This window comes from Apis mellifera, linkage group LG6 (genome assembly GCF_003254395.2).
Source record: "Apis mellifera strain DH4 linkage group LG6, Amel_HAv3.1, whole genome shotgun sequence".
NCBI lineage: Eukaryota > Metazoa > Arthropoda > Insecta > Hymenoptera > Apidae > Apis > Apis mellifera.
Genome location: NC_037643.1, coordinates 3,857,310 through 3,885,253, shown reverse-complemented (window position 1 = coordinate 3,885,253; position 27,944 = coordinate 3,857,310). Strand labels below are relative to the sequence as shown.

The following is a 27,944-nucleotide window of genomic DNA, read 5'->3' as shown; positions in this document are numbered from 1 at the left end:
AATTGATGGATTCTTTTAATCTTGTTCACTTCTCTGCATCGAATGCACAGAATATCAAATACGTGGCTTGCAAAAGAATGTTTGGTTTTTAAGATAAATGATTCGACGATGATAACCTATTTATGATCAAGTTTATGTGGTTTATAACTATTTATACACTTTGTCGAAAGGAATGTATCTTTTATAAGAAGAAAAAGAAGAGAGATTTAATTATATTCGAAGTAAAATGTCATTTAATTACATTTCGATCATTCTTCGTTCCTGGAAGAAATTCGTTAGATAATTATTCGATTCAAGAATTATTAAGAAGATAGAAAGTCCATGGTTCGCTGATGCATTCGAAAATGCACACTCGAGCGTTCTCGAGTGTTCACCTCATGAGAATGCAATAGGGAAGTGAATCGAACTTTACTTCGATAGACGATACGAAGGAATCTTGATAACATTCTCGACAACGAAAAGGTTAAACGTTTATACACTTGCACTCTGGAGTCGAGCAAGTGAACTTTCATTCTCTTGAAGACGCAACGAAAAAGTTGTATCGGTACATTCTGATACAAGTATTATTTAAAAAAGAATGTACATGCTTGAAAGGGGAAAGAGTTCCTGTCGAAAAAATTAAAAATCGAAAGAAGATTGCAAGAGTTGGTAAAAAAAATTGTACGCGTGTTGTTAAAATGTCAGGAGATTGCATTATTTATTTTTATTCATTTATGTGAAAAGTTAATAATGTATACGTACATTCATTCCACAAATATTGTTTTAAAATTAACAATTTTATATTGGTAATCGAGTAAAAAAGAAAAAATTCAGAAAATTCATTTCGACAAACGATAAATAGATAAATTTCATCTGGAATTGTCAGATCAATCTCCTATTAAAAATTTTTCCAATTTACATTTCATTACGGGCGTTTCCTAATCATAAATTCATCAAGAGATACGATATTATTTTCAACTACACGCTTCATTAATTGTTTACGTAACCAGATTCGTGGATTTAGAAATTTATAGTTTCTTTATTTTTAGTTTCTTCGATTCCAAGTCTCGAACAGCATATTCCGTTGTATATAGTGTACACTTGCGTAATAACGCGCGAAAACATTAATTATTGCGCTAAGTGGGGAACGTGATTAGAAAAGATTAATGCGAGAATTGTAGAGGAAAAACACTGGGAATAATTTTCTAAAAAATCCAATTGTTACGTTATTCCCTGTAACGTGATCGTATCAAATCATTTTTATTAAAATTGCGTATAATATATTTGAAGAAATATATACATGCATTAATTCTTAAGATTGAGATTGTTACAGAATAATAATTTCTATTTAAAAATGACAATCCCAATATGCGTTTTCATCAAGGATCCTCCGCGTTGAGACGAAACATTCTAATTAACTTAATTCCTATTAATTCTAAAGATTTGATATTGACGAAGATCTAAGAAGATATTTTATACAAAAGATTAGGAATCAAAAGATTAATAATACCTTGAATTTCGAATATTTCAAAGATGTCTCAAATTAAAGAAATCTAACCTTCTATGCATTTCTTCGTCTCATAAATCTCCTATAACAAATGCATAAATATCCAACGATGAAGCAAACATCGAACGACTGGTCAAGTTTCAAAAATTAAAAAAAAAAAGGAACAACCTTTAAAGTGAAGAATATAAAACCAATCGTGCAATTTCTCCCGAAAAAGATCCTGGATTAACCTTCTCCAAAATCCATTGTGGAAGGGAGAGAATAGCAATGAACAAGAAACATAATACGTAATCAGCAGATTACAGTTCTCGATCCTTCACACCTCGACGATCCCTCGGAAGATGGGTGGAAGGGTCGGCTCGTTCGCGAAGGATCGGCGTTCCCGCGCAATTTATCCCGCATACCCCTTACGAAATTCCCCGAGATAAGAGAGGCTTATAGCGCCGAGAGGGACACGGGGTATTGTGCAAGCGGGGCACCGAGCTGAGGTAAAAAGGTAAGAAGAAGGTGTACACGCGAAAGAGGAGGAGGAGAAGAAAGGAGCCGACCACTGCGTGAGCGTGGTACGCTCCTCTGCACCTTCGAGGAGAGAGGTAACGCAACCGCGGGCAAAAATAAGGACGGGAATAGCGGCAATTACCGGCAGGCCGAGAGAGACGGGGATATTCATCATCCGAGGTCATTTGAATACCGCGGTTCTGAAGAACAACCGACGAGGAGGAGGACGGGGGAGGAGAGGGGGGACGAGGAGAGTCTGATCACCGAGCGAGGAGGGAAGGAGAAACTTCGTTCGTGGAACGAGGTTCGAGAAGGAGCGAGAAAACGGGGCGAAGATAGGTGGAGAAAAGGTGTAGGAGGGAAAGGGAGGGAAGGATAGATTCTACGCGAGGTTGTACACAGGTATATACACGGGCGGCCGTGTGGAAGGGAGAGGAAGGATAGTCGGCGCGAGGGGCGGAGGAGGGGGAGAACCGGTTGGCGAAGAGGTAAACACGCGAAGGTGATGTACCCTCCGTGCCTCCTCTCTTCTTCGTCACTACAAAAGTGCCGAGACTCCTCCAGGGATGTGGAGTGACGGTTCCTGAAAAGTCAGCGGATCGAGCCACCGTGGCGGAAACCGCCGTCGTGTCCTCGTCGCGGAGTCAACTCAGTCGGCTTTGGTCAACGCGCAGTGTCGCTTTTCGATCATATCGATTGGCAACGATGAGAATCAGAAGAGAAACGAGATCGAGGGAAGAAAGACGTAGGTCGAAAAGAAAAAAGGAAACAATGAGATGGATGGACAGGGATAGGGGGAGGAGAGATGGAAGTGAGATCACTGTGACGGATTTAATAGACGCGATAAGGATACGTGGATGGGTAAAAAATTACACGAATTCCTGGCCAGGATGGCAGGTGTACCAACCTGTTATTCCTGCGATTCGGTTCTTGCGAATGGGGGGCGAGGGGGGACGGAAGAAAGGCTAATGTTTTGATCCAGAGTCGGATTTTACTCGCCGCACGTCGTAATCTCGAGACGTATGCTGACTTTTGCTCCGGTTAATTCCCAAAAAAATTCCGGCCCCGGCTGTTTTTCAACGCGAACCGGGTGAAAGTAGCTAGCTCGCTGACTTTTAAAACCGAGCTCGCGGCTTTCCCATAAAAAGCTGCTCCCCGTGATTCAGCGTTGCACGGCCGAACATGTGTCAAGAAATTGGCCGGATCGGCGAAAAAACAGATCGAGATCGAACGACAGAGGCTTATATATACCAACCTCGAAGTAGCAAGAGGGGGAGAAAAAAATAAATAAATAAATAAACGTAGAGAGAGAGAGAGAGAGAGAAAAAAATGAAAAATTATCAACGATATCCATTATTAAATCGCTGCTAATTAATCGAGAAACGGTTCGATAACTTTCTTTATCTTATTTAATAACATTCTCGCCTGGAAATCGATAGATCTGATATCAATCGAAATGAAATCAGATTTCTCTGATCTAGCTTTCTAGCTTTCTTTCTGAATGGAGGAAAATTGTATCTCGAATTTAAAAATTTGGATTAAGAGGAGAGTACAAAAAAGGGGGGAGCAGAAGTTTTTAAAAAATACTTTTCTCGTTAAGTTAACGGTACAAAAAAATTTCACACTTCCACGTTATACACGTTAAATATACCTCTCCGTATACCCCTTTTTTCTCTTCGATCTTCGATACAATAGTTTGTTAGGGAAATCAGAAACACATCTTGGATATGCGGTAGATGTACATATTTGCATATTCCTTTTTAACCTCGTCCAGTCAACCGCTGCAACAGTTCTTCAGAAAAACCGGCAATACATTGTAGATACATGTACACATGTATATTCTTTTCAATCTATTCAGACCGTCTCTCTCTCTCTTTGTTTCTCTCCCTCTCTCTCTCTCCAAGATCAACATTCTTCCAAGGCGACGGATATTTCTCCGCGTTATTTTAAACGCCACCCATTCGAAGCATCGTGAAATCGCTTTATCAACGCATAATAACATAGAATGTTTATTGTCACGTGTCAACGAATAATAGTTAAAATCTCAAAGTTAACACTGCACGGCACGTCGTCGTCATCGGCTCCTTTTCTTTCTCATCTCCTTCCCCTCCCCTCCCCTTTATTTTTTTTATTTCTTTACGCTCGACGAAAGAGCCGTGCGATTTTCAGAGGAATGCCAGCCATTATCGGCCGGCTTATTCAAGTTCCAGCTGATTTTTAAATCCTTGGCCGACAATATGGCTGAAGCTTGGTCCGCGGAATGTCGATTCCGTAATTGAAAAGAGCGCTTCGCGCTTCTTATCGACCCTTTAACCGCATCCACATTCTTAAACGCGCCGTCTAATCTGCTGTATCTGCTACTCTTCCAGCTTCTGCACCGATTAGTCAACGATCTTTTGTAATGGCTGCTCTCTGTCTCTCTCATCCTTTCATCTAGTGAATTAAATTGAGAGCGACACGATACTTTTTGTCACGATTCGAATAACAGCACGTTATTACGTACATGTATTCTTTATTACGAGGAAAAACCGGTAAACTTGAGGAATATTTTATATCCTGCATGGATAATTGAATAATTATCTATTGATAATAAATATACGAATATAATGTATTCATTTGTTTAAATTTCGATTATTTTCTAGCAGTTTTATCGATAAGATTAAAAAAGGGATTCGTCAGATGGATATAAATCGTGATTGAAATATCGAGCCATCACAAGTTGGCGCAGCCAATCTACGAATTGTTTCCTTGTTCGAGTGGCCGGATAGAGAGAGGAGACGCTCGTGTTTACCGATTTCTTTACGTTTCCGCAAATATTGGCGACCGTGGGACGATTCGTGGGAGGCGTGTGGCAGAGGACGAGGCAAAGAAGGATTTGTCGTGCCGCAAGGTCTTTTCTTGTTGACGAGTTTGACGGGTCGACGGCTACTCGCCTCGTTTTCCATCATCCTTGAACGTCGGCGTTGAGCGCCATCGCAGTCGACATGCATCGACGCAGCAGCTGACACGAAGAATGGCGCTAAAAATTGAAATTATAGCTCGATATTTCCTAGAAATGCTTTAATAACGCCTCGACGATTCTTGGAAGTATCGTGGAACACCGTTATAATCTTATAATTTTAAATTATTCTTCGCGGCGGAGAAAGAAGATAATTTGTCACGTATCTTTTTATTTCTAATTCTGAACTTATAAATGGTAAAAAGGAAATTACATAAATTACATAATTTAAACTCTAATATCCTCCTAATTTATTGATCGTTTAAAAACGTATATTAAATAACGAAACAAAAGTTTTATGATTCTAAAATCTTTTTTCAGAATTATTTCAAATAAAACAGATCAAAAGGATTCCTCGAAGAATAGCAATATCGAAAATAATTCTCGTAACATCTCGATTATGTACAATTATTCAATTCCAACAATCTTCTCTTCACTCTTTCCTTTTTAAAATCGCAACCAGAGAAACGGATATTATCATCTGTGTAAAATAATAAAAAAAGAAGAAGAAAAATAGAAAATCATTAAAGAAAAGTACGTTTGTCTCTCGCCCCTCATTAAGGGTGACCACGAAATGTTCGAGGAAACTCCCTTCGCGAAGTTGTTGGCGAAGGACAAGGTGCTCGTTCTCCGATTCTCTACGCGATGAACAATGGCTCTCGCAGCTAGCACGAGAATAAAATACGAAGGCTGGGACAAAAGGGTGGTATAGACAGGAGAGGAAGAACAAGAAGGCGGTCGCGCGAGCGCGTTATTGGCGGAGGAAGGCGAGGGAACGAAACGCAGGGAAGAGGGGGCTCGAAAATAAAAGGATGGCTCGATCCCGCGTTATCCTCGCGCCGCATCTTTTGCACAACCCTGTAGCCAGGTATATTCGTAAGCTGTTGTAACTCAACTTACGTATACCAGGGATTCATTATCGTGGCGTGGTCACGTAGTACGCCGAGACAGACGCGGATCCGCAAATGGACTAAATAAATAATTTCGCCGAGGATTATTATTAACGAGTTCTTGGAACCGACGCTCGATCTTCGCGAGTTCCCCCTTATCGATCGCCCCTTTCGATCGCTGCCATTCTACTAGCGGAAACTCTCTCTTTCCTTTCTGGATTCAAGAGGTGTTGATTTTTAATTTATTCCTGAAAAATGAACGAATCGAATTTTTCTATAAGAATTAAGGAATAATTTCGAATCGAAATTTATTTATGGAGAAGAATTAATTTGATTATCTACCCGAAATAAAATTCCTTCGTTTCACGAACCAACGTTTCTGGTAAAAACATTTATTCTAAACGCTATCTGAATCATCGAGAATTCCGGAAAAAAAAGAGGAAGTATGAACGGAAAAGAAAAATTGGTGTGGCTGTGGGGAATTCGAGAAACGAAACGGGGAGCGAGGTATGAGTTTTGTGACATAAGATTGCAAGGCTTATTCAAATCTCGTCGTGCGCCGCGATTTTTTTTCCAAAGGCGAATTCCTCGGGTAGCGGCGCCACTGTGCTTTCCGAACCGGTATTCTCTTCTGGCCAGCGTTATGGTCGACACTCTATGCCCGTGGTATACTCGGAACCATTGCGGCCTCTGATGGGGAGAGTTGGCCGCACGAACCGAGAGAGGTTCATGGTGCGAGATTGTGCTCGAGGGTGCTTCGCCACTTTTTCGTTGCCTCGCGTCGCGTTGTGCTGCCACGACGATGAGTAAACGTCAGGATTGTAATGGGAGAAGAGATATTTTTTTTTTAACGATGGTGGATTGCAACGAGAATTTGTTTTTAAAAGAGAGAGAGAGAAGTTGAAGATTCTTTAATTGCGGACTTTTTAAGGAAGAATAATTTCAATGTGTAGTTCAATGTTTGTTCGAAATTTTCTAATTATTTAGATATTTGCTATTGGTAAAAGTTATTCGCTTTCTTAAGAGCTATGCGATTAGAGAGTTGAACGAGAAACTTTTGATATCTATACTTTGGCAATTTGATATGTAAATCCATAATACATTCGTTGCCTGGTATTTAAGAGGCTTACCTCTTAATATCTCTAAAATACTAATGATAAATAAATGTGAATTCTGAAAATTCTTGAATATCACATCACACATATAATTGACATTAAGTAATTGACTGGCAATAAAGTAACGAAAAAATTACGCGTCTTTCGATGGAAGTGTTAAAAACATCGCCATATTAAACGAAGAATTTGTAAATTTTAAGGAAGAAAAAGTATCTACGTATCTAAAATAGAAGATTGTGCTAATATGAATCGTATAATATTCTCATAATTAATTCCAAATCGATCAATTTAAAAAAAAATATTTAAAATTAAGCAATTACGTATCTAGAAATTGCTATTTCCCATTTACTCGAAACATCAAAGTTTATCAAAGAGAAGAATATAGAAGAAAGAAGAACTTCATTATCAACCACGCCTTTACATCTCGCCTATTAGTTCCTATTAATCGACGAAGCTCCAAGATTCGTCCAAACCCTTCTTTTCCAACTCTGAACGATCCAGATCATCGACAGAGATATCGAATTCTAAAAAAATAAGGAAAAGAAAAATTAAAAACCCCGTGATCCTTTATCGAAACTCTAAAAAAGAAAAAAAAAAAAAATTCGAGCCATCCATAATGCACGAAGCTCCAAGATTCGCCCGCTTTCCCAAACCCTTCTTTTCCAACTCTGAACGATCCAGATCATCGACAGAGATATCGAAATTCTAAAAAAATAAGGAAAAGAAAAATTAAAAACCCCGTGATCCTTTATCGAAACTCTAAAAAAGAAAAAAAAAAAAAAAATTCGAGCCATCCATAATGCACCAGAGGTGATGGTCACGCGAGCAGAGGCGCACGATTCCTCCAGCCTGGATGCAGGACGATTCTTCAAAGTCGCGGCGGAGGTCGCGGCGTATATACTTTCCAGTGCCACTTTTATCTGATTCGCGTACAGGCAACGCGGTCGACGTTGCGCCAGGAATGCGAGAGAGCCTTCCTTCGTTCGTTCGGGCTCGAAGAGAAGAGGAGGGAACAGGTTGGCGAATAAAGCAACGCGGCAGCTGTAAATCGCGCGTCGAAGCGCGAGATACGAGCTTGGCCCTGTCTCGCTTGAGGTCCGCATACGCTATGGCCATAGAGATTGATCTCGCGCTTCCTTATGGCCGTCATCGTCGTCCTTACCATCGGAATTATGGCCCCGATCCTCGTCGCGGATATCCCTGAAATTCCACGAAACGATCTCTACCCTCGGGCCACTTTCTTCGTTGACCCGATCTCATGGTAATTTTTTTTTTTGGGGGGGGGGGGGGGGATTTTAAGCGTACTTACGCGTTAAGGATTCGACGATTAATAGAAATTAAAAATGTTCTTGGATATATTTCGATGGTTGAAGAGATAAAATGATTGGAGACTTTACGTAATATCGATTGGAACGTATATAAGAAATCAAGATAAAGATTACGATTTGAGACGATATTATCGAATATTCCCTTCTGTTATTTTTGATATACGCAAACAAGATCGATCAATCACAGACACTTACACAGGCGTTGTATTTATTAAAGTGACGAGACTCATTACACCGACGAAATTAAATTCCAAGTTAAATTAGTTCGTCAATTGGAGCGAATTTTTCCATGTCATACGATTTCGTCATCATATTGTCATGCTCGAGCGAGTTGGTTTAAGCGAAGAAACGAGAAAGAGAGAAGAAGAGTTGGGCAGAAAGAGAACAAATTCGATGACCAGAGAGGGGAAGTCGCATGGAAAGAGAGTAGGAGAGGTTATGTCGCGGCTAAATTTAGGCCCACGCGCTCATGAAGCCACCTGTTGTTACCTGGCCAACTTGTGCCATTATCATTCTGAGATTGAGCGTTTGACAATTAGCATGAACGTGAAAAGTGAATTGCTTACAAGTTTGGAACGATTGGTTGTTTCTTTTTTTTTTAATCTTTTTTAAAATTTGAAGATTATGGATATACGATAAATTTAAATTATTTTGTTAAAAAAGGAAAATGATCAGACTATGAATTCATTTATTTATATTTGAAATATAGTATATATTTAATATAATTTTAACGATAAATTTCTTGAATTTAAAAAGAATTTTTATGAAACATTAATTATTGTAATACAATAACAATAATTGATTTCAACTAACGACCTGATAATATTCTACCAGCTGTATATACAGCTTTTTACTATTCTTAACGCAATCTGTTTAACATTCTCCAAATATAAAATTTTAAGAAAAAAAAAAATGTAAAATGCATCGATGTGGAAAACTACTTAAAATTCACCCAAATTCTATTCCAAATTATATCCATATTCAAATATGTAATCCATTCTATGTTAACAATTAATCCTAATTGCCCTTCCCATTTTTCTTCTTCGACAAAGCTACTGCTTTCAAAATTTGAAATACCTCAAAAGAGGCCCTCCCATTTTTCTAATTAACATAAAAATTAACAGGGTTACTAATCCTATTGTCGTTAAACCGAAACTCATTAATCTAGAAAATTATTATTTAAAGCTTGGAAATCGTCTTTCATCCGGACAAACAAGCTTCGAACAATGACAAATGGGATCGAAACGGACACGTTCGAGCCAAATTTTCACATTATTGTTCTTACGAGTGTTACTGGCCGTGTTTCACAACGGGGGGGATCCTTGGCGCGGGGGTGAGGTCGAGGAACGGCAAACAATAGCACGGTGATAGTCAAACCACTAGAAGAAGAGAACAATGGGGGACGAGAGTCCTGTCAGTGTGCGAGGAAAAAATGTTTAGGATGAATTCGAGATGGTTGTTGTCCAGGGATCGAAGGATCGACAAACACCTGCCAAGAAAAGACCTCTGCGTGTTTGAAAAGTCTGTGGGGAGAAGCGACGTATCATCCTGCCTTTCTCTATCTGTACGATCTAAAGCGATCCTTTTCCAAGTTTCTCTTGGAAAAAGGTAAAAGAAAAATTCGGTGCAGGCTCGACTTTGAACGATACTCGTGAGAACGAGAAAGATCGATAGACACGAGTGATTAACCTTCGGTTGAAGTGTCTGGCTCAAACGAGAATTTTATCTGAGAGTTGTTCAAACAGACAATTGAGACTTTAATACGTTCGCGATAACGCATTAAGGTAATCCTGTTAATGATAATTCGTCACTTTCCGAGTATATAATGGACAACAAGTGGATCATTTCCTATTTTTAAAATTTTAAGAATACACTGAAAATTCAACGAATGAACGAACTGCAATATTTACACGTATTAAATCGTTGGGTCAATGGAATTGCACGAGAACTTTGCCCACGAATGACATAATATATAATTATATTACACATCATAACACACAAGAGCGTCCAGTATTTATATAATATTATTAAAGAGAAGTGTAAAACTGTGTGTGTAATAATAATTACAAGAAGCAAACATACATTTAACGTTTCCCGCCTCGACAAATTTCCGTTACACTCGCGTCGATCTGGCGTGTCAGTTCGACCTTTGGTTCCGCGAAACGTCCCTTTTTTTTTTTTTTCTTTTTTTTTTCCTTTTTTCCTTTTTTTTTTTCGCCATTTACCGGCACAAAGCGTTTACGCTTAAAGGCATAACCTCTGCAGAAGAAGCGGCGTTGGACCCATCGTTCCTCCATCGTCAAAGTACTTGCATTATTACATATTTATGGTAAAACGTTTTCGTGGAACAAATGAACGCAAATTTAAAAAAAAAAAAGAAAAAATCCCTCTGGTTCCCTGGAAACCGGTGGCAATCGTGGATTCTTCTTGGAAACCGAACGCGATGTATTTTCACGCCTGGCTAAGGTGGCTTTTACGTAACGAGATTCCACATTCTTGCGAGTGCTTACCGCCAATGCTTCGTTTGGTATAGTAGGAGCGAGTGTTTTCGTGTTTATTATACAAACAAACGGTGAAAACTCATTTTGTCCAAGAAGGATATAAATCTTTTCACTTCGGTTATCTCGATTAAACGGTTGATTATTTTTACTACGTTCTAATGATTCCTCGAAGGTAAAGAAATTTTTTTAAATCGTTTCACTTTTTTCATTATTTTAATTTTCGTATTTTGTATCCAAGATTGTTTCTCCGTGTGTATTAAATTTGTAAGAAATTATTATACAAGGATTGAAAGGAATTTTAAATTATTTGTAATTTGAACAAAAGTAAATCGATATCTTTATGTATACTTGATAATACGCGAGATATATATATTAAAATTTATATTTTTATAAAATTGTGAATGTTTCATTAAATTAAGCGATCGAAATTATAACAATTCATGTTCTTTCAAACCTTAGAAATGTTTACATATCGGCAACACACGCATTTGATCGAATTACAGGAAAGGATCAATAGCATGCTTCATAATATTTATGTATAGAATTTTTGTGAACGAAGGTATTGATTTACACGTTTTCCACTTTACTCTGATCGTAATCTTTACAACCTTATTACAAAACATATAATATACATTCCCACCAAATCTCCAAACTATATAAACGATATATCTCGAGTTCCCATTCACAATTTAGCCTGAAATTAACAAAAACGATGCGAACACATTTCATGTATTAAATACTGCCGATTAATCAATCGCAATACTTCGTCGAATCCCCGATGCAATTTCTTCCCGATTCCCGGTAATTTCCGGGTTTTGAAAACTTCAGTTTACCTACGATAACCGATAAGATATCATTTCTTTCAAATTCCCCTCGAATATCCCTACAGCTGCGCACAAAAGGAACACTCGCGTGATAAATCCACCTTTCAACGTAAAAAAAAAAAAAAATTGGAGCGCGTCTCCTCCGTGGGATCTAAATAAAAATTGCATTCGATATCCAATTTTCTCACTTTCTAAAACCTATCTCTCTCACTCGTTCGGGAAACACATGTTTTTTTTTTCTATTGCGCGAGCAACCCTCAGGTGCAGAACGATGGGGAGATCCTGGAACGAAGAAGCGTTCCAGCGTAGCTGGACAAAGGGGGCCGAGAGAGAGAGAGAGAGAGATACGTGCGCGCGTAGAGATAGCTCTAGCAGCCGCTCTACCTGGCCGCTAGAGGAGTAAAGTAGAGAAACCGAATGATCCACGAAGAAGGACGAAAAGTTGGAGGAGGCGAAGGAAGAAGGAAGGCGAGTGGCGAGGCAAGGTAAGGCATGGCGAGAGAAGCGGCGAGGAGAGAGGGCGACGAGAGAGAGAGAGAGAGAGAGAGGCCAGGAGAGTTGTCTTCTGGCGGAGAGGGGTGGCGAGAGAGGCGAGGAAGTCTGACGGCAGCGAAGGAGAAGGTGGAGTGGCACTCCGGTGGTGGCGACTCCGGTGCCCGACGGTGGTAGTGGCGGTACCGAGCAACGTGGCCGGTGGTGGTGGTAGAAGGTGGAAAGGGAGAGGCCCGAAGGTGCGCGAGACGCAAGGAGAGGCTCATGCCCAGCGTGGACCTGTGCGTCGTTGCATGGCCGACCTGGAGACTCGCTCTCCGCAAGGTGAGACGCGCGGACCGAAGAGGAGGCCTCGAAAGATCGGCAGGAATTCTCGTGAAAGCCGCCTCTTCCTTTCTCGTGTTATTCAACGCGTCCGCTCTCTTTCTCTCTCTCTTTCAACGCGTGTGTTTGTGTGTATCTCGTGCGATGATACAAACGCGAGTGAAACAAGCGTGTGATCCGTAAAAATCGTGAAAATCGTTTCCGTGATCGGCTCAACAATTTGGACAAATTCTTCGCGCTGGTGGGTGGATACAGCTGCGACAGCTCCTCCTCGGAGGAAGGAATCGCGTGGTCGCCTCGAAACGGACCGAGTGTTGGACACGTTGACAGGGGGGGAAGGTTGAGAGGGGAGGGGGGGGGTATTGTTGTCAGTGGAAACAGGTTGGCCGGAACGGTGACGATAAACTTTCGGATTTTATGTGGACGAAGGAATCCGTTTCCCCGCTCGGTCGTCCCGATCTCGCCAACAGGAACGAGAACGAGGGGGAGGAGGGGAGGGGAGGGGAGGGACGGAGTTCGTGGAAGAAAACGATGCCGCAGAACGGCGCAGAAATGCGTCGTCAACGTGTTTGACAGTGATAACGCGTGCGCGCGTGCACCTCTTATCAGCTGCGTAAACTCGATCTCGCGTGCCTGCTCGATCAGTTGATCTCATGGACGCGGCTGTCTGGAGAGACGCCTCACGCTTCTATACCTCCTATACGCGTGTCGGAACGTCTCGCGTGACGTTGAGTCGATAATCGTTGTCGGGGCACGTTTCGATCTCCGCCTCGAATCGGCCCGAAATCGTTTTCCGATCGCAAACGGTGGATCCACGTGGACGACGCGCGAGGTTTTCCTTTCCCCCGTACGCGCGAAGAAAGTGCAAAACACGTGACGGAACGAATTAGCTTCGGATGTTGAGTGGTGTTTTCACCGGTACATATGGTCGACGAAAACTTGGAAGACACGGGTTTACACGCTTTGAAAAGTGAACGTTCGTTTCGAAACGTTTTCGAATGTTCCTCGCCTTGGATTTTATTTCGTCAAATTGACAAGTAGACGGTGAGTGACTTTACAATATAGAGACTATATGCATAGTTACATAGGAAGGGAAATTGTTCGAAAACGAATACGATATATGTATGCATCTTTTTCATATATATCATCGAACGATCTTCCTTTACCAATTTTCGAGTCGTTTCTTTAATTTTACGAGGAGCACGAGTTGTCTAGGGATCCCGACTCGTAGCTCCATCGCGCGTTCACGCGGCAGCGGCGAAAGTTTGTGGAGAAACGGTCGAGAGACGTTCTCTCCTCGGTAGATCGACACGCCTTAACGTTTCTTGTGTACATTCTTCCCTCGTGCAACACGGCCCGGTTGATCCTCGGATCGAAACGCGCCGCCGTCACCGAAAACGCGGCGACAACGAGGCGCGCGCGCGCGTTTTCTGTAAAAACTGTCACATACCGGGGGTCCGCTTTTCAGGCAAAAGATTTATAAAGGGGGTGGGGGGGCGAACCGACCCCCTTTCTTTCTTCCACGAAATCACGCGAGTTTAGACTTTCACGTACGCGCCGCTACGCACGTTCGTCCCATAAATTTCTGCCCATGAACGTAAACAGATCCGCGAAACCATTTGTACCTTGTCGCGGATCGCTACGTGACCAGATATATAGGTTTTTGCCGCCCCAACTCGACCGATCGCTCTTGATCATTTTGACACCGTGGCCGGGAAAAAGCACGATCCCTCGCGCTTCGATCGAAATCGGCTCCAAGCGGCCTTCCCTTTGATCCGAATTAACACTCGATCTAATTCCGATTACGCGGATCTTTCCGATCGGATCGGACACGCCTCGGTGTGTAACAAGACTTGGGGATAACTAAACGATAAACACGTCTGGCCTTGGTCATACCATGCTTTGCTGCGTGGATTTTCTATTCGCGCATATCTTCTACTCGATAAATTTCTCTTTTTCGTTATCCAAGCACCAGATATTTCGTTGCAATACCGCGTTCCAATTGCTTCGCGTGTAATCGTACGTCAGGTATATATATATACATATATTCAATCGATGGATGATTGGTAAGAAACCGTGTATCGATATCCAGCCCACTAGCACGCGGATTGCACAAGCCTGGAATTTCTTCTTCGCGGTCTTGCCGGGATCTCGGCCGCCTAATGTTTGCGGGATCGTTAGTAAGCCGGAGAGACTTGAACGCCGGGGTAAGAAGCTGTCGGCTTGCGTTGGCGGCAAAACGCCCGTTTGAAAAACATCCGGCCGGCGAGCATGTGACATCTGCCACCGCGCCGTAACCACCATTAAGGTGGCTTACGTTTTCAAAGCAACGGGGAAATCCTCCAACTTTTTCACCTTCCCCCGGCTGTTCGTCACCTTTCGAAACTCGAATCACCCTTTTGCATCGCGTGAGAATAATGTAAGTACTTTAAAAAGAATCGCAATTACCATCTCGTACACTGTTGTTCTTCTTTGATCCCTCCTTGTTCGTACAAAAGATGTGGAAAAGTAAAATTCCATTTGAAAATTGTTTTGTATTATTATATCGATGAATTGTTCAGAACAGTGCGAGGATACAATGGCAATAATGAACAACAGAGTTCATTAAACTCGAAGATACATGTATAGATAATTGAACTACAGTTATATCGATCGTAAACATCGATTTGAGAGTTCGTTTTTCCCAGGGACGGACAAATAATGGTATTCCGGTTCGTTTGGAAATCATAAAACAGGGGTTTGATTTCCATGTTTTATCCGTAACAAATTTATTCCATCGTGGACAAAGTGAAGAAAAGCAGCCGCATAATTTGTTGAAATGGACTAAACGAAGCCGGATTAGGTTGCCGGTGTGCGAACGTTCGTCACGATAACGAATGCCTTCGACTTCCCCGCATCATTCCATGTCGGAATACCACGTTTGGGATGTCGCTTTATGGTTATGCGTACATATGGATAAGTCCACTCGGCCGAGTATGATGTAGGATGCGTTCAACGTTCCCGTGAAGCAGCGTATCAAACAGCCAGAGAGAGAAAAAAAAAATATATATATATATATTATACCTATCCTCCTCTAAGGACGCGCCTACTCTTGAAACAGAGGAACGATAATCCGACCGTGTCGTTTCAAAGAAAGAAAAAAGGAAAAGGGGGAAGACATGACGAGGAATGACATTAGAATGTCATCCATATAATTAGAATAGGATTAAACGTGGCTCTGATAATGCAGTGGACTTGTAAGGTATCATCTAATATTGAAAGAGCATTCTTTTCTTTTAATTGAATTACGTCTACGATTAGAAAGAAACTTTTGGGTTTATAACGATATGATGAATGGAATGGAATCGATTTAATCATCCATTTCTGCCCTTCTCTTATATTCCATTGATGAAAAGATCGTTATCAAGAAACTATTTTTAAGATGGATCCAAAATTGTTATTTCAAAAATTGCATTCTACTTGAATCAAGCAACAGTTTTTCAAGACAAATATTATAAGAAAACTTGGAATGATCCTGCCCACGCGAAATTCCCTCCTCCTTTTTTTCTTCTTCCTCGCGTTTCCGATTGTTTGAATAATCGATGCCATTGTTAGTTTTCGCGCGCCACCGTCACCCATTACTTTCTGCGGAAAGGCAGAGAGCTTAGTCTTGTCGGTGATAAATATATTGCGCAAGCCCATACCTCTTTTCCTGCCCGCCTGCCTCGATCCTTTGATATCGTGTAATTTGTCACATCGGCGGCAGTTTCCAGGGGACAGTTTCCAGTTAGGAGGACGTTGGTGCCCTAACCGTAACGCATTACGTCGCGCTTCGTAGGCGCGATAATGGCCGCGTTATCGCGGCGAATCTGGCTCAAATATTTCTACAGTTTACTGTTTGCGCGCGAGCTGATTGTTCGATAAACATTATCGTAATTACGCTTGCATAATTTTACGCGGTTGTAAATTGATAATGACAAGTTTATCGGTATTATACTGCTGGGAAAAATCTGTTTAACGCAACGCACAACCCTTTATCTTTAACAGGATATTTTATTTTTTCAGAAAATGTAACCAGATGTTAAAAAATTCAAAAGTTTTTAACCGATACCAACGCGTGTAGATATATTCTGTGTAAGCGTGGTTGTAAAAAAGTTTAAACTGTACTTTTGAGAATGGACAATCGAAAAGAAAGGGATACGCATTTTCCAAATGAATACAATGCGCAAGAGTCGAGAGCAGCTTTTGAAACATCGATGGGACAGTTTAGAAAGCCCGTACAAAGGGCCTTAACATCTTAGTTAGGGGGTAACGAAGGGGGATGCCTAAGGAGTACCCTGCTTTACTTGGAAGAAAGAAGAGAATACGTGTATGCAGGCACGCGTATGCGTTGCTTTAAAGAAACAAGCCATACTTTTTCTTCTCGAAAGAAAGCTTCTATTCTCTACCTATATAGTTTTTTTTAGTTAACATAATAACCGTGGATCGTTCATCATTTCTCATCGTTTTGCATTTTAAAAAAAAGTCTGAAATAATTCTGAAGTATTTGTTACAGTTTTCAATTTATTATGTTAACCAAATGTTTAAATCTGTTTGTGAAAAATAAAAATTTTATGGAAAGATAGTAAAAAAACTGAACAATTTATGGTATCAGTAAATTGATCGATAATTCACAGCTATGAAATTTTGTGTATGAAACGTTTAATAACTTATAGACGTAATTTAGATGAGATGAGTAATTTATCCATTAATGACGGCTAAAAAATAAAAATTTGTTAAATATAGGTTTTTATTCTTTCGCAATCTGCAAGATTGTTAAATCTAATATTATATCGGAAACCTTAAATAGAGATATAAATTGATGGAATTATTGGTTCGTTCGACGAAAACGTGTAATTTTTACAATTTCCATCGAACGAAATAAATTTCTTCGATGCAATAGCATTGTCCGTTGCAATTACGAAATCAACCAGCGACGATCATCGCTCATCCCAATCACTGTTTGATAGAGCAATTATTAATAATTCCGCGGCGTCGAAGACGGATTGATCGTTGACAAGAATGGGAAACAAGCCGATCCTTCTCTCGTATAAGTAATTTAAAAAAATTTCCAATATTTCTGATTAAACAAAATTACTTCAAAATTACGATAATCATCATTACAAATTACAAAAATATCGAAAGACAAAGTCTATAATTCCAATCATACGAATACATTCTCGTAGAGAATATTGCTCAACAATTATTCGTACAAATTAATTTTTCTGTTTCGAACTAAATAATCAAATTTCAATGCGAGAGAAACAATCTGTGTAACAATATTATTATTAATATTTCACAGGAGCAAAAGGATATCAAAATATAATTGCACCTTACTCGAAAATCGCGAGTCGAATCATAGCCCATTAAATTTCACAATCGACTTTACTTTCACGGCGGCCACATACCGCGGCACAACTCGCTCGTTCGTGATCGGTTTTCGTGTTTCTCGCTCGGTTAGCATGGCGAAGAGGAGAGGGGAAGGGAGAGAGGAGCATCGTGCGCACACTTTAAACAGTGCTCGAAACCGTTTCACGCTCGCAGATTCGTTCACCGGGACGGAATAAATCACTGCGCGCGTCTATAATAGTCGATAGATGGGCGATTGCACATCACCGGGAGATGCTGGAAGGTCCAGCAGTCGAGGGAAAGGCAAATGTGACGTCACCGTCGCAGGAATGAGGTTAAACCAATGCTAAAGTCGCCGCTGTGGATACCGCGGCGCAGGATGCACGCGAGTTGCACGATCCTGGCGAAAAGTGTACACAGGTTTCCCGCGAGTTCTCTCGTGGAGAGGATTATGGAGATCCGTGATTGCATCACGAATATGTTGCATTCGATCCTCTGCCTATGAGATGGGCGCGAGATAATCTTTAGACCAAACGTTTCTTCCACGATTTCGAACGATTGGATTCGCTTTTAGATCGTTGGCCGATTGCGTTTTACGTAAGCAAACAATTCTGTGTAATTGCGGTTTCAGAGAGTGGAAAGAGAGAAGAGGAGGGATTCGGTGTTTTTGTTTGACGTGAAATTTGGAAATGTTTGCGCGCAACGAGATATCTCGCTCGTACGTTGAGGAACGTATGACGTAAGATATCGAGAAGAATTTTTATTAGTTGATATTCGCGCCTGGTAAAACTCACGAACATCTCTGTTGGACAACGTTCTTATCTGTTATCACGGATGTTACGAGAGTACGTACACGAGTGCTTCACTTCTTCCACTGTCACCATCTAAATGTTAATCTTCAACGAGAGGCTTGGATAAACACGCAACGAAACGAAAGGTTCGAGGTGTATCTGAGATCGAGCGGAATGTTTATAAATCCTCGCGAATCAATACGTTACTCTCGAGCCAATTAAAGTAATTTTCCTTTACCTTTTTTTTTTTTCATCCTTTCGTCTCTTTATCTTATACGATGCAAAAAGAATCGAAACAAGTTTTTAAAAGCTTATTCCAAAGCCAATTTCATTCTTTCGATCGAATAATAATAAAATTGAGAGCCTCTTCTCGCCTTTCTCCAGAAGAAAAGAATTCCATTCCACACCACGAAAATTAATAGAACTGGTCTCATATCTGTTGATATCACGACGCAGCATCCAGGGCTTTTGTCTTTAGCCGGAGCACGACTTTGGCTGCATAATATGCGGACCAGCCACTGTCGGCTATCTGTCTACCAATACAGCAGAGGGGTGGCTTCGTGCAACGTACCGGCACGAGTTTCTCATGGGGGGCTTCTCTATCTACGGAGGATCTGCGGACGAGCTCGTGCTGACCTCGGGGGCTAAAGATTACGAGGGCTCGCCACGACTAGAATCCAACCTCTGGACGAGTTGTATAAGTTACGTGCACCGCGATTCCAGCCTTGGAGGACGCGCGTCCGGTTGCAGAGAAGAATCTTATACGAGTATTTTTCCGCTCATGTGGCTCTATCGATATATACACTCCGCTCCAGTTTACGTGCCTCCCTTATTCATGTGCCTGATGATCAAGTTCCCTTCTTTTTCTTGCTTTCGTAATTTCCTCGAGATTGAAAGCGATTCAGAGTTGGAGGAAAAAAAAAATGGAATTCGATATACGATGTATCTCAGAGAATTGGCAATCGTATGTATACCGTAATTGATCCTATTTCCAATTTTTTCCAAATTGCTCGATAAATCATTCACCAATTCTTACAGGAATTTCAATATTCTCGCGCATATTCTTTTGAAGAACGAAGAATCGTTTGAAAGTGAGAACAGTTATATATCTTTATAATGATAATAATAAAAATCGAAAGTCATCACGCAGAAAATTAGGTAGAATTTCCTGGAAAGACGACACTTTCATTTCCAAATACTCGATTCGCGTTACTTCAACCAACCGGATCTTTCTCGAAATATCTCCAACCTTGCCTCGACTCGATTTCGTGCGCACAAATACACGCGATACGCGCGCGCGTACGTGAGCCTCGTGATACGTTTCGTGACGATCGATCGAGAAAATCGTTTCACCGTTTGTTTTTTTTCTCTTTTTTTGCGAGAACGCGTGCGTAGCTTACGTGGGTCGGTCGAAATGAAAGGCGAGCCAGAGGGGGGCCGATGGGTAGGTACAGATATTACCCACCAGCTAGGAGCTACGAACCGTTCATTGGCTTGGTAATTACGCCGATTATACTCGGTTTTTATGATTGCAACGCGAGCCCACAGGCCTACGTGCCACGCTCGCTTACGCAAATGAGACACGAGAAGGGAAGCGATGCAAAATATAACCGGCGTATTCGATCATCCGATAATTGATGTTGCGTATGTCGTCGCGACGTGGTTGCGGTAGCAATAATCTGGCGAAACTGATTATTAGTCGATTACGCTAACCTCGTGACACGTAGCTAATCGATCCTCCATCGATATCGCCACCCTTTCGGACACCCACGCTGTTCCCTTTTATCGAGGCGGTTTGTTATTATTAACTCGATTAAGTAGGTGCACGCGAATGCTTCGATTCTGTGCGATAACGAGGGTGATTTGTGACGTAGTAGGCGATTAATACTTTGCCTCTGCATTTCGAGTATTTGTCCATAAATTAATGCTTCGTTGGAAGTTCTGAATTCTTTCGTATCCTCGGTATTAAGTTGAATATATTGAATTTAAAGTATGAAAGATTTCAGTATTTTTGGAATCACGGAGAGGATGAGAATGGATTTTTAGAATGAATCGTCAAGCAACATCATCTTAATAACGTTATGTGATTGGTGTAATTTGGTTAAAATATTGCACGAATATAAAATAAGAAGGAAGAGAAGAAATATGATTGAAGCATCGATATAACTTACAAAAACAAAGAAGAAAATACTTGATTAAAAATAAATACAAGATTTATGTATACGGAACCAGCAACCAGTTCGACACGTTTTTTTTCCCTCACAATCACGATCCAATTATATTTATTAACATCATTAACATTATTCTCCGAAATAATTCAAGCGAATTCGTTTCAGATATCTAGAAGAAAACGTTCGAGAAACGAGTCGCTCAAAACAAGCTGCTCCTAGAAAAAAGAAATTACAACAGTTCGATTTTTCCGGAACGAATTTTCCGTTTAACGTAGTGTTAGTAGGCACGGGCGTCCTATTAACGCAAATACGTCCCTGCGAAACCAGTTTGCCTCCCAACAGTGTAAAACCCGACGATTGATCGGTGCAGGGCCGCGAAACAGTCGCTTACATTGGCACGCGCTGCGCCGGGGAACCTGAACTCCCTAGGAACACGGTATCCGTCTTGCCAGTCGGGACACGGACTCGACAAACGAGTATTCGAACGTCTACACGCGATACGCGCGCCACTTTTTAATTTTCCTCCTCTTTATTTTCCTATTCGCGCTCGGTGCGCCAGCCAGATCGCGTACCATCGCGAGCACGGTTACGATCAATTAGAATCAGAACGAAGGAGGAGGAGGAGGGAAAGAGAGTTTGTTGGAGTCTCATTGTTGGCCAAGGTTTCCACGAATACGCTCGAACGTATGTTGGAAAATACGGGATTTTACGAGCACGGGTTTCGAGAAGCGATCGCTTCTGATACGCCGGCTGCATTAATCAAGGATAGGCGATACGTTTAGAATAAGTAAGGAGAAAGTGGTTGTATGAAATATTTGGGATTAGATTAGTTGAAGAAAGTATTTCAGTTATATTTTTCCCTGGCACGTAACTATTAATCCTTAAGACTCCAATGTCCAATAATTTAAAGTAATATTTTATATAATATTTTATCGAGATCCTTTTTGTAAATGAATTAAGAAGTTGCTGATAGAAAAAAAAGATTAAAAAAGATTCTATTTCTTTCTCTCGAGATGGAAAATAAATTTAAATTAAAAAATTGTATATCTGTTTTGGCATCGCGTGCGCGATAGCAAGATGGGAAAAATTGGCATTTCGACTTCGTAAATCATTATTAGCCGCGTCTACAAGTGTGTGAGCGTGTTCCTCTCTACACGGTGTCCACATATGGTCGCAGTACCGGTCCATCGTCTCTCCTCTTTCGCCTCGAGAGTCCTTGACGCCCACCCTGTATGTACAGTTCCTCGTGTATCCCACGACGTTCGAGACTGCTTCCCCGACGCTGCAAGCCTCTATTGTACGGGGAAACGCTCGCGGCGCCTTGCATAATTGACCGACGTGCACGTTTTTCACCCTTTCCAAATGGCCCCAGACTCTCTGTCACCGGTCCATTGTTCCGAGTACGCTCTCCTAGACGCGTGGTGGGTCATCGGCAAGATCGAAGGTTACTCCTTCGTTCGCACCACTTTCGAGTGCTGTTGTTTAGTTAGGGGTAACTATTTAACTTGTTTTAATTTTTCATAGTAAATTGGCAAATGGTACACCCATTGTAGGATGAATATTATATTTATCGTGATTTGAAGACGTTGTTGATATAATTACACACGTGTCTGACACGTTTAATCATTGGTTGAAGAGCGTTCGTGATTATTATAGAGTTATTAACCTAATAATTAACCACAATTTTAATTTCTCCCATTCATTCACAAACGAAATGACAAATAAATAAATTCCAACTTCACTCCAGATTATCTCCATATATCCAATATTCTTGTCCCGCATCCGTACAATACTCGATTTCCTCCTTCATCAAGTGCAATGCCCCGAGTATAAAAAAATCGGACGGACAGATTTCAAGAGGGTGACGAAGGGGGTTAGTCCCCTTGAATGAAGACGACAAATCAGGATCAAGTCGTCTTCCTTAATTACTTGGAAAGGTTCGAGGCGTGAAGTTGGATCGATTCCCGGGAACCGCACGGAATTCACCGGTTTTCTCGAAAGCTGTGGATAGGTCTCCTCAGAGGAGACCTCGGGGCCCTTTCTTGCCGCCCGCCTCCTATCCGCTCCCTCCGTCTCTCTCTCTCTCGCCCGTATGATCGGTATGTTAATGTCATTCTCCCGAATCCCCACGGCCCCCGATTCGAGGTACTAGCCCGGCCAGGTTTTTCGTGTCGGGAACGATGTCGCTTCTAATTGACGAGTGGCGGACGTAGACGCGGGAGGATTTGTGCCACGGGATGTACCATGCACCGTGCGACATGTGTCCAAGGTGTTCGCGGCGACGTTCAACCGTGTCTTATTATACGCTGGACACCCCGATATATTTCGGCGGATCGCGGCAAATCGGCTCGGGGACCGAAATCCGTCCAGGGGGAAAAAGTGGGCCCCAAACCTTCGTCGCGATATATATTTCAACGGAGTTGAGAAGAAAACGATCGTTTCCTCTTCTTCGTCCTCTTCTCGCGGCGGCGCCGAATGTGTCGGGATTTGTAGCCGCCTTGGTTTTTTGCCCCCTGCGAAAATAGGTGTAGAGAATCTTTCTGCCTTCGAATAATTTTTTGGAATTTCTTAAGTCTTCGACAAGTTAACGATTAAAAATTCGAGAAGCTTGTATCATTGTATTATTGCTTAATCACTGATTCCAAAATAAAATCCGCTCTAAATATCGATATGTCGATCTCGCAAGTGGGCGAGATCAATCGTTGCAGCTCTCATTTCACAATTGGACGAGGGATAATGAAACGAATCGCGGTAAAGCGATATAAATTTCAACGATCGATCCTAAATCGCAGCGGGTATCTACGACTTCATTGCGTGGAGGGATATGTCGCTCGTCACTTTGATCCCCCCTCACAAAGAGGCCTGTCTTCCCCGCTGATACTCGGGGGAGAGGGAACCCCGCTAATGACTCGAAGAGACTTGAAAACAGACGGACAGATATACCTTTGAAGGCGCTGGCCACGTGGGCGAATCCTGCCGTTTACGGATCCTAGCTACGTGGTGTTCTAATAAGCTCTCGTCGGGTGTACAACCGCTCTCAGGAGAGGCTCACGACCGTTTTTACGCGTGGGAGAGAGAGAAAGACGGCGCGTGGAAAGACGAGGTGGGGAAGAGAGAGAGAGAGAGAGGGAAACGAGCAGAGCAGAAGAGGAAACGACGAAGGAAGAGGAAAGATGGGAGGAGACGAGATTGCAAAAAGAAGAGAGGAGTACTTGAATCGTGACGTTGCACTGCAAGTAGGTGTTAGGCCAAGTGGGTGTCGCTCCTCTGGAGAACTCGTCGAGGAGAGTACGCTGCAACGGTGACATCATCGGTCACGCAGTCAGCTGACTCGACTTAGATGGAGCGAAAGAACGGAGAAAAGTCCGCTGCATAATTATCGTTGTCCGCGTAACTACTATTATCGCCTCTATCCGCGCGGACATGACCTCAATAATGGAACGGATATCGGTGCTTTAACGCAATCGTTACGGCTTTGATGCACTCCCCACTCCTCGTGTTCTTTTTTTCTTTCTTTCTTTTTTTTTTCACCGATCGGAAGTGCGTTGGAGGAAACGTGAAGTGACGGAAGAAGACTTTTGACAAAGGGACGGAATTGAAATTTAAGGGAAAGGAAACGTGGAAGAAAGTGATACGAGTGATGATAAGTTTTCGTTTAATACTTGGTGTTGAAAGGGGATGTTGAACGGTGAAAATCGGATCGATGTATGCAAAGTATTACGTCATTTGTGCTTTTAACGTAAACGACACACGTCGGCTAATGCACGTGGCTCGTTTTAATGCCAAGTACGTTGTACCAAGTATGCTGTACGTGCAGATTTTCCGATCGAAGTTGCATTGACTGAGATTGAAGAGAAATTGTAGGAAGTTGATGTTCCTTTGTTGAAAATCTATAGGCTGTACATGAGGATACACGACCTTCGATACCGTACTTGGTTACAAATGAGGTTATTATCGGTAGTGTGGAAAGTATTTTTAGTTCTTCCAAGGAAAATTCCAACGAGGTATATTACAAACTTCATTACGTATACTAAAACGACTTTCAAAAGTACGTTTAACTTAACCGAGTATATATTTGTATTAGTCACTTTCTTAACGCTAAAATGACGGAACAGTTCACCGGAACTTTCCCACCGATCCTCCACCAATATTGAAAACTTTCTCCACTCTCTCTTCACCATCGCAACGGTGCATTAACACCTGTATTACAATACAAAATTAATAATACACGTTTCAAACAGCTTTTCAACACGCGTTTGCTTCGGATCGAGACCTAACCTCAAAAATTCACTTTTTAACTGCCAAAAGCACGATCACTTTTCAAACACAAACACCGTGAAACTTTGAAACCATCGATTATTCGAGCTGGCCACGGGTTAAACGTTCGTCGCAGAAGAAAGCCGACCGGGTACGCGGAATACAGGGCCGATAGTAAATTCAAGTGAAACATTGTCCTTCGATCCCTGTTCTCCGGTATCGAACAGGGTGGTCCGGCGGTGGAGCTGCGCTCGCGGTTCCGTCGCATTCCCATTGCCCTCGTATAACGAGCTCTTGGGGCGCGCGCATCCAGCCTCCCCTCCCTCTCTCTCTCTCTCTCTTCCCATCGGTCCTCGGTTGCTTCTGGGTGTTCTACGCGTCAGGCGAATTGTATCTTCGCGGGGAGTGATCCCTAACCTGAATAAATTGCATTTCATTGCCCGCTGCGTCGCCATTTGCCGACTCCTCGACGGACGATCCTTGATGATCTAATCAGGGGATCGAGATGCACGTCTTGGACGTTTCTTTCCACTCTGTGATTACGTTCGCCGATATTCCGCGTTCCATTGATCTTTCCAACTACGTGGATTTCAGTTGAATCGGATCGCGTTTCTTCGAAGCGAAGGTTTTTTTTTTTCCTTTCGTTCGGTTAATTGGCGGACGATTGAATCGAATGTTGTTGAAGGATCGTGTCAAGCGTTGAGCAACGTTGAATAACGTTTATTCGGAGAATTGTAACAACGTGTAAAGAATTTTCGGGAAATATTTTCAATACTTGGTTGGTATTTAATCGGGGTGAGTAACGAAAGAGGAATTTGAAAGAGAAAATGATGAATCCGATGATGAAATAAGTGGCAATTAGACGATATTAGATCAAATTAATTAATATTGTTATACCAACGATGAATGCGGTGTTATACCAAAACGATAAAAGGAGAAACTATTAATATGCATTTTAAATTGCATACTGAGAAAATATCAATCTTAACATAACGGTTTCTATTCGTAATTTTAATTTCGAATAAAACTCGAGCGCCTCTGGTAACAGTAAGAGACACCAGATACGAGATACTCTCGTTAATCATGGCTCATTTCATAAAACGACGAATGCAGTGAATAATAATTAGAAATATCGAATCAAGGTTTTTCCATGCCTTGAGACGAGGGATCGCAGCTGATTGTGAGTTCTCACGCTGCGAATTCTGATCGATCTGCCTTGAATGGAGAGCGTTAATGAAGCAATTCGAGGCTAGAATCCACGATATATTCGTAGAACAGGAAATCTGAATACGCGTATCGACAAGATTATTTAATCGGTACCCGTTCAATAAAAGTGATTGATATATTTTACATCATATTTTCTCTTTTTTTTTTTTTACGGTCGTCGAACGATGAAATGCATAATGAATAGATAGATATTGAAAGAATTTTTTCCCAGTTAATCAATCCCAGTAATTTACAATTTGATTTGAAAAGAAGATTAGAAATCTTTATTTCAAGAACGAGATATCGAAGAAGAAGGAAATAACAGCTTTAGCGAATTTCTTTTAAATTAAAATATAATTTTCAGGATGAATGCATGAAATTTTCGACGAGCCACGATTTATTATTACAATGAACAACGATACTTTATGTTCTTTATGCGCGACATCGAGTGTATCCAACCATGGACATAATAATATCGGTTAAAAAAAAAAGAAAAAAGAAGATATACTTCTGTCACAATCATTTCTTATTACCTTTCACTCTTCGATCAAAAGAAAAGATTGATCGATCTTTGAACGGATCACGGTTGATCGAATGCAATTGGAAATTCGATTTTCGATTCAGTCAATTTTCTATTCGATTATGCTATCCTTCCTATATTCTCCTAGAGTTTTATCAATCGATCTGTAGTCAATATAGTATAATCATATATCGTATCAAGAAAAAAAAAACATCAAATCTAAATTAAAATCTAAAGAAAAACAAATATTTCGATGATCCGAAAATGATCGAGAAGAGGTGATGTTTGAAAACATCGATGTACGATTGATAAATAGATGTTCGCGCGTTATTAATCGACGATCACGGCGTTCTACGAGGGGGGGGAGGAAAGAAAAAGAGGGAGGAAAGGGAAGGAATTTCGATTCTCATTACAGATACGGGATCCCTGTACGGGACGATTGGAACTTTAATGGAGGTTTGATTATATTTTGACGTAGAGGAACGCGTGTAAACGCGGAACGAGTGTGAAAAAAAGAATGGAGCGAGGCAAGGGGAACGATGATAGAAAGAGCGTCACGGTAAAAACAAGCGATGATCGATACCATCGCCAACACTGCGAGGCGAGAATCGATCATAATTATTGCCCCTATTAACCCCTCGAGAAGATCGATATAGTTTACAAACCCGGCCAACCTTTCAAACCGGTCTGCAGTTCGTGCTTAAGATAATACTGTTGTATTATTTATATGGTTATATTTTTTTACCATCTATAAAAATACATCATCTCTCTTATAGGGAATTGTATCCGTGGATGAGGTACGTTGCAACTCGTTCAAAAATTAATACAATTTAACTGTATTTCTTCATTGAAATTATTATAAATATAGTCTTTTTTGAAAATATTGATATGTAAATATTGATATATTATACATTTATACAAATAATAATATCTGCTCATCATAAACTTATGCAAAGAACGATTGGAAGATGCACAGATTAAGTCGTACAAAAATCCACAAAAGAATGTTTGATCCTTCGTACAACAAAACTGCAACAGGATTCTCGACTCGCATCCAACCATATTCGTCCCCATCCTCGATACACGAAAAAAATGGGAGGAACACAGGGAATTTCTCACGCGACTCTCCCCAGGGTAAAGCCCTCTCCTTAAAGCCCAGCTTGCCGATTTCCAGTA

The 27,944-nt window shown here is 41.3% G+C and overlaps 1 protein-coding gene across 4 annotated transcripts in view; it reads left to right on the top strand.

Annotated features, from left to right (window-relative positions):
* The window catches only part of LOC100577393 (epidermal growth factor receptor-like), a 156,154-nt gene that overhangs the window by 75,223 nt on the left and 52,987 nt on the right, over positions 1-27,944 (top strand). Inside the window, exon 1 of one of the 4 annotated variants that reach the window (XM_026441431.1) lies at positions 12,837-13,500. The exons of the other annotated variants lie outside the window; for them this stretch is intronic. The gene's annotated coding sequence lies outside the window, so the exon portion shown is untranslated. Of the gene's footprint in view, positions 1-12,836; positions 13,501-27,944 lie in introns of those variants that run through there. 4 annotated transcript variants of the gene reach the window in all.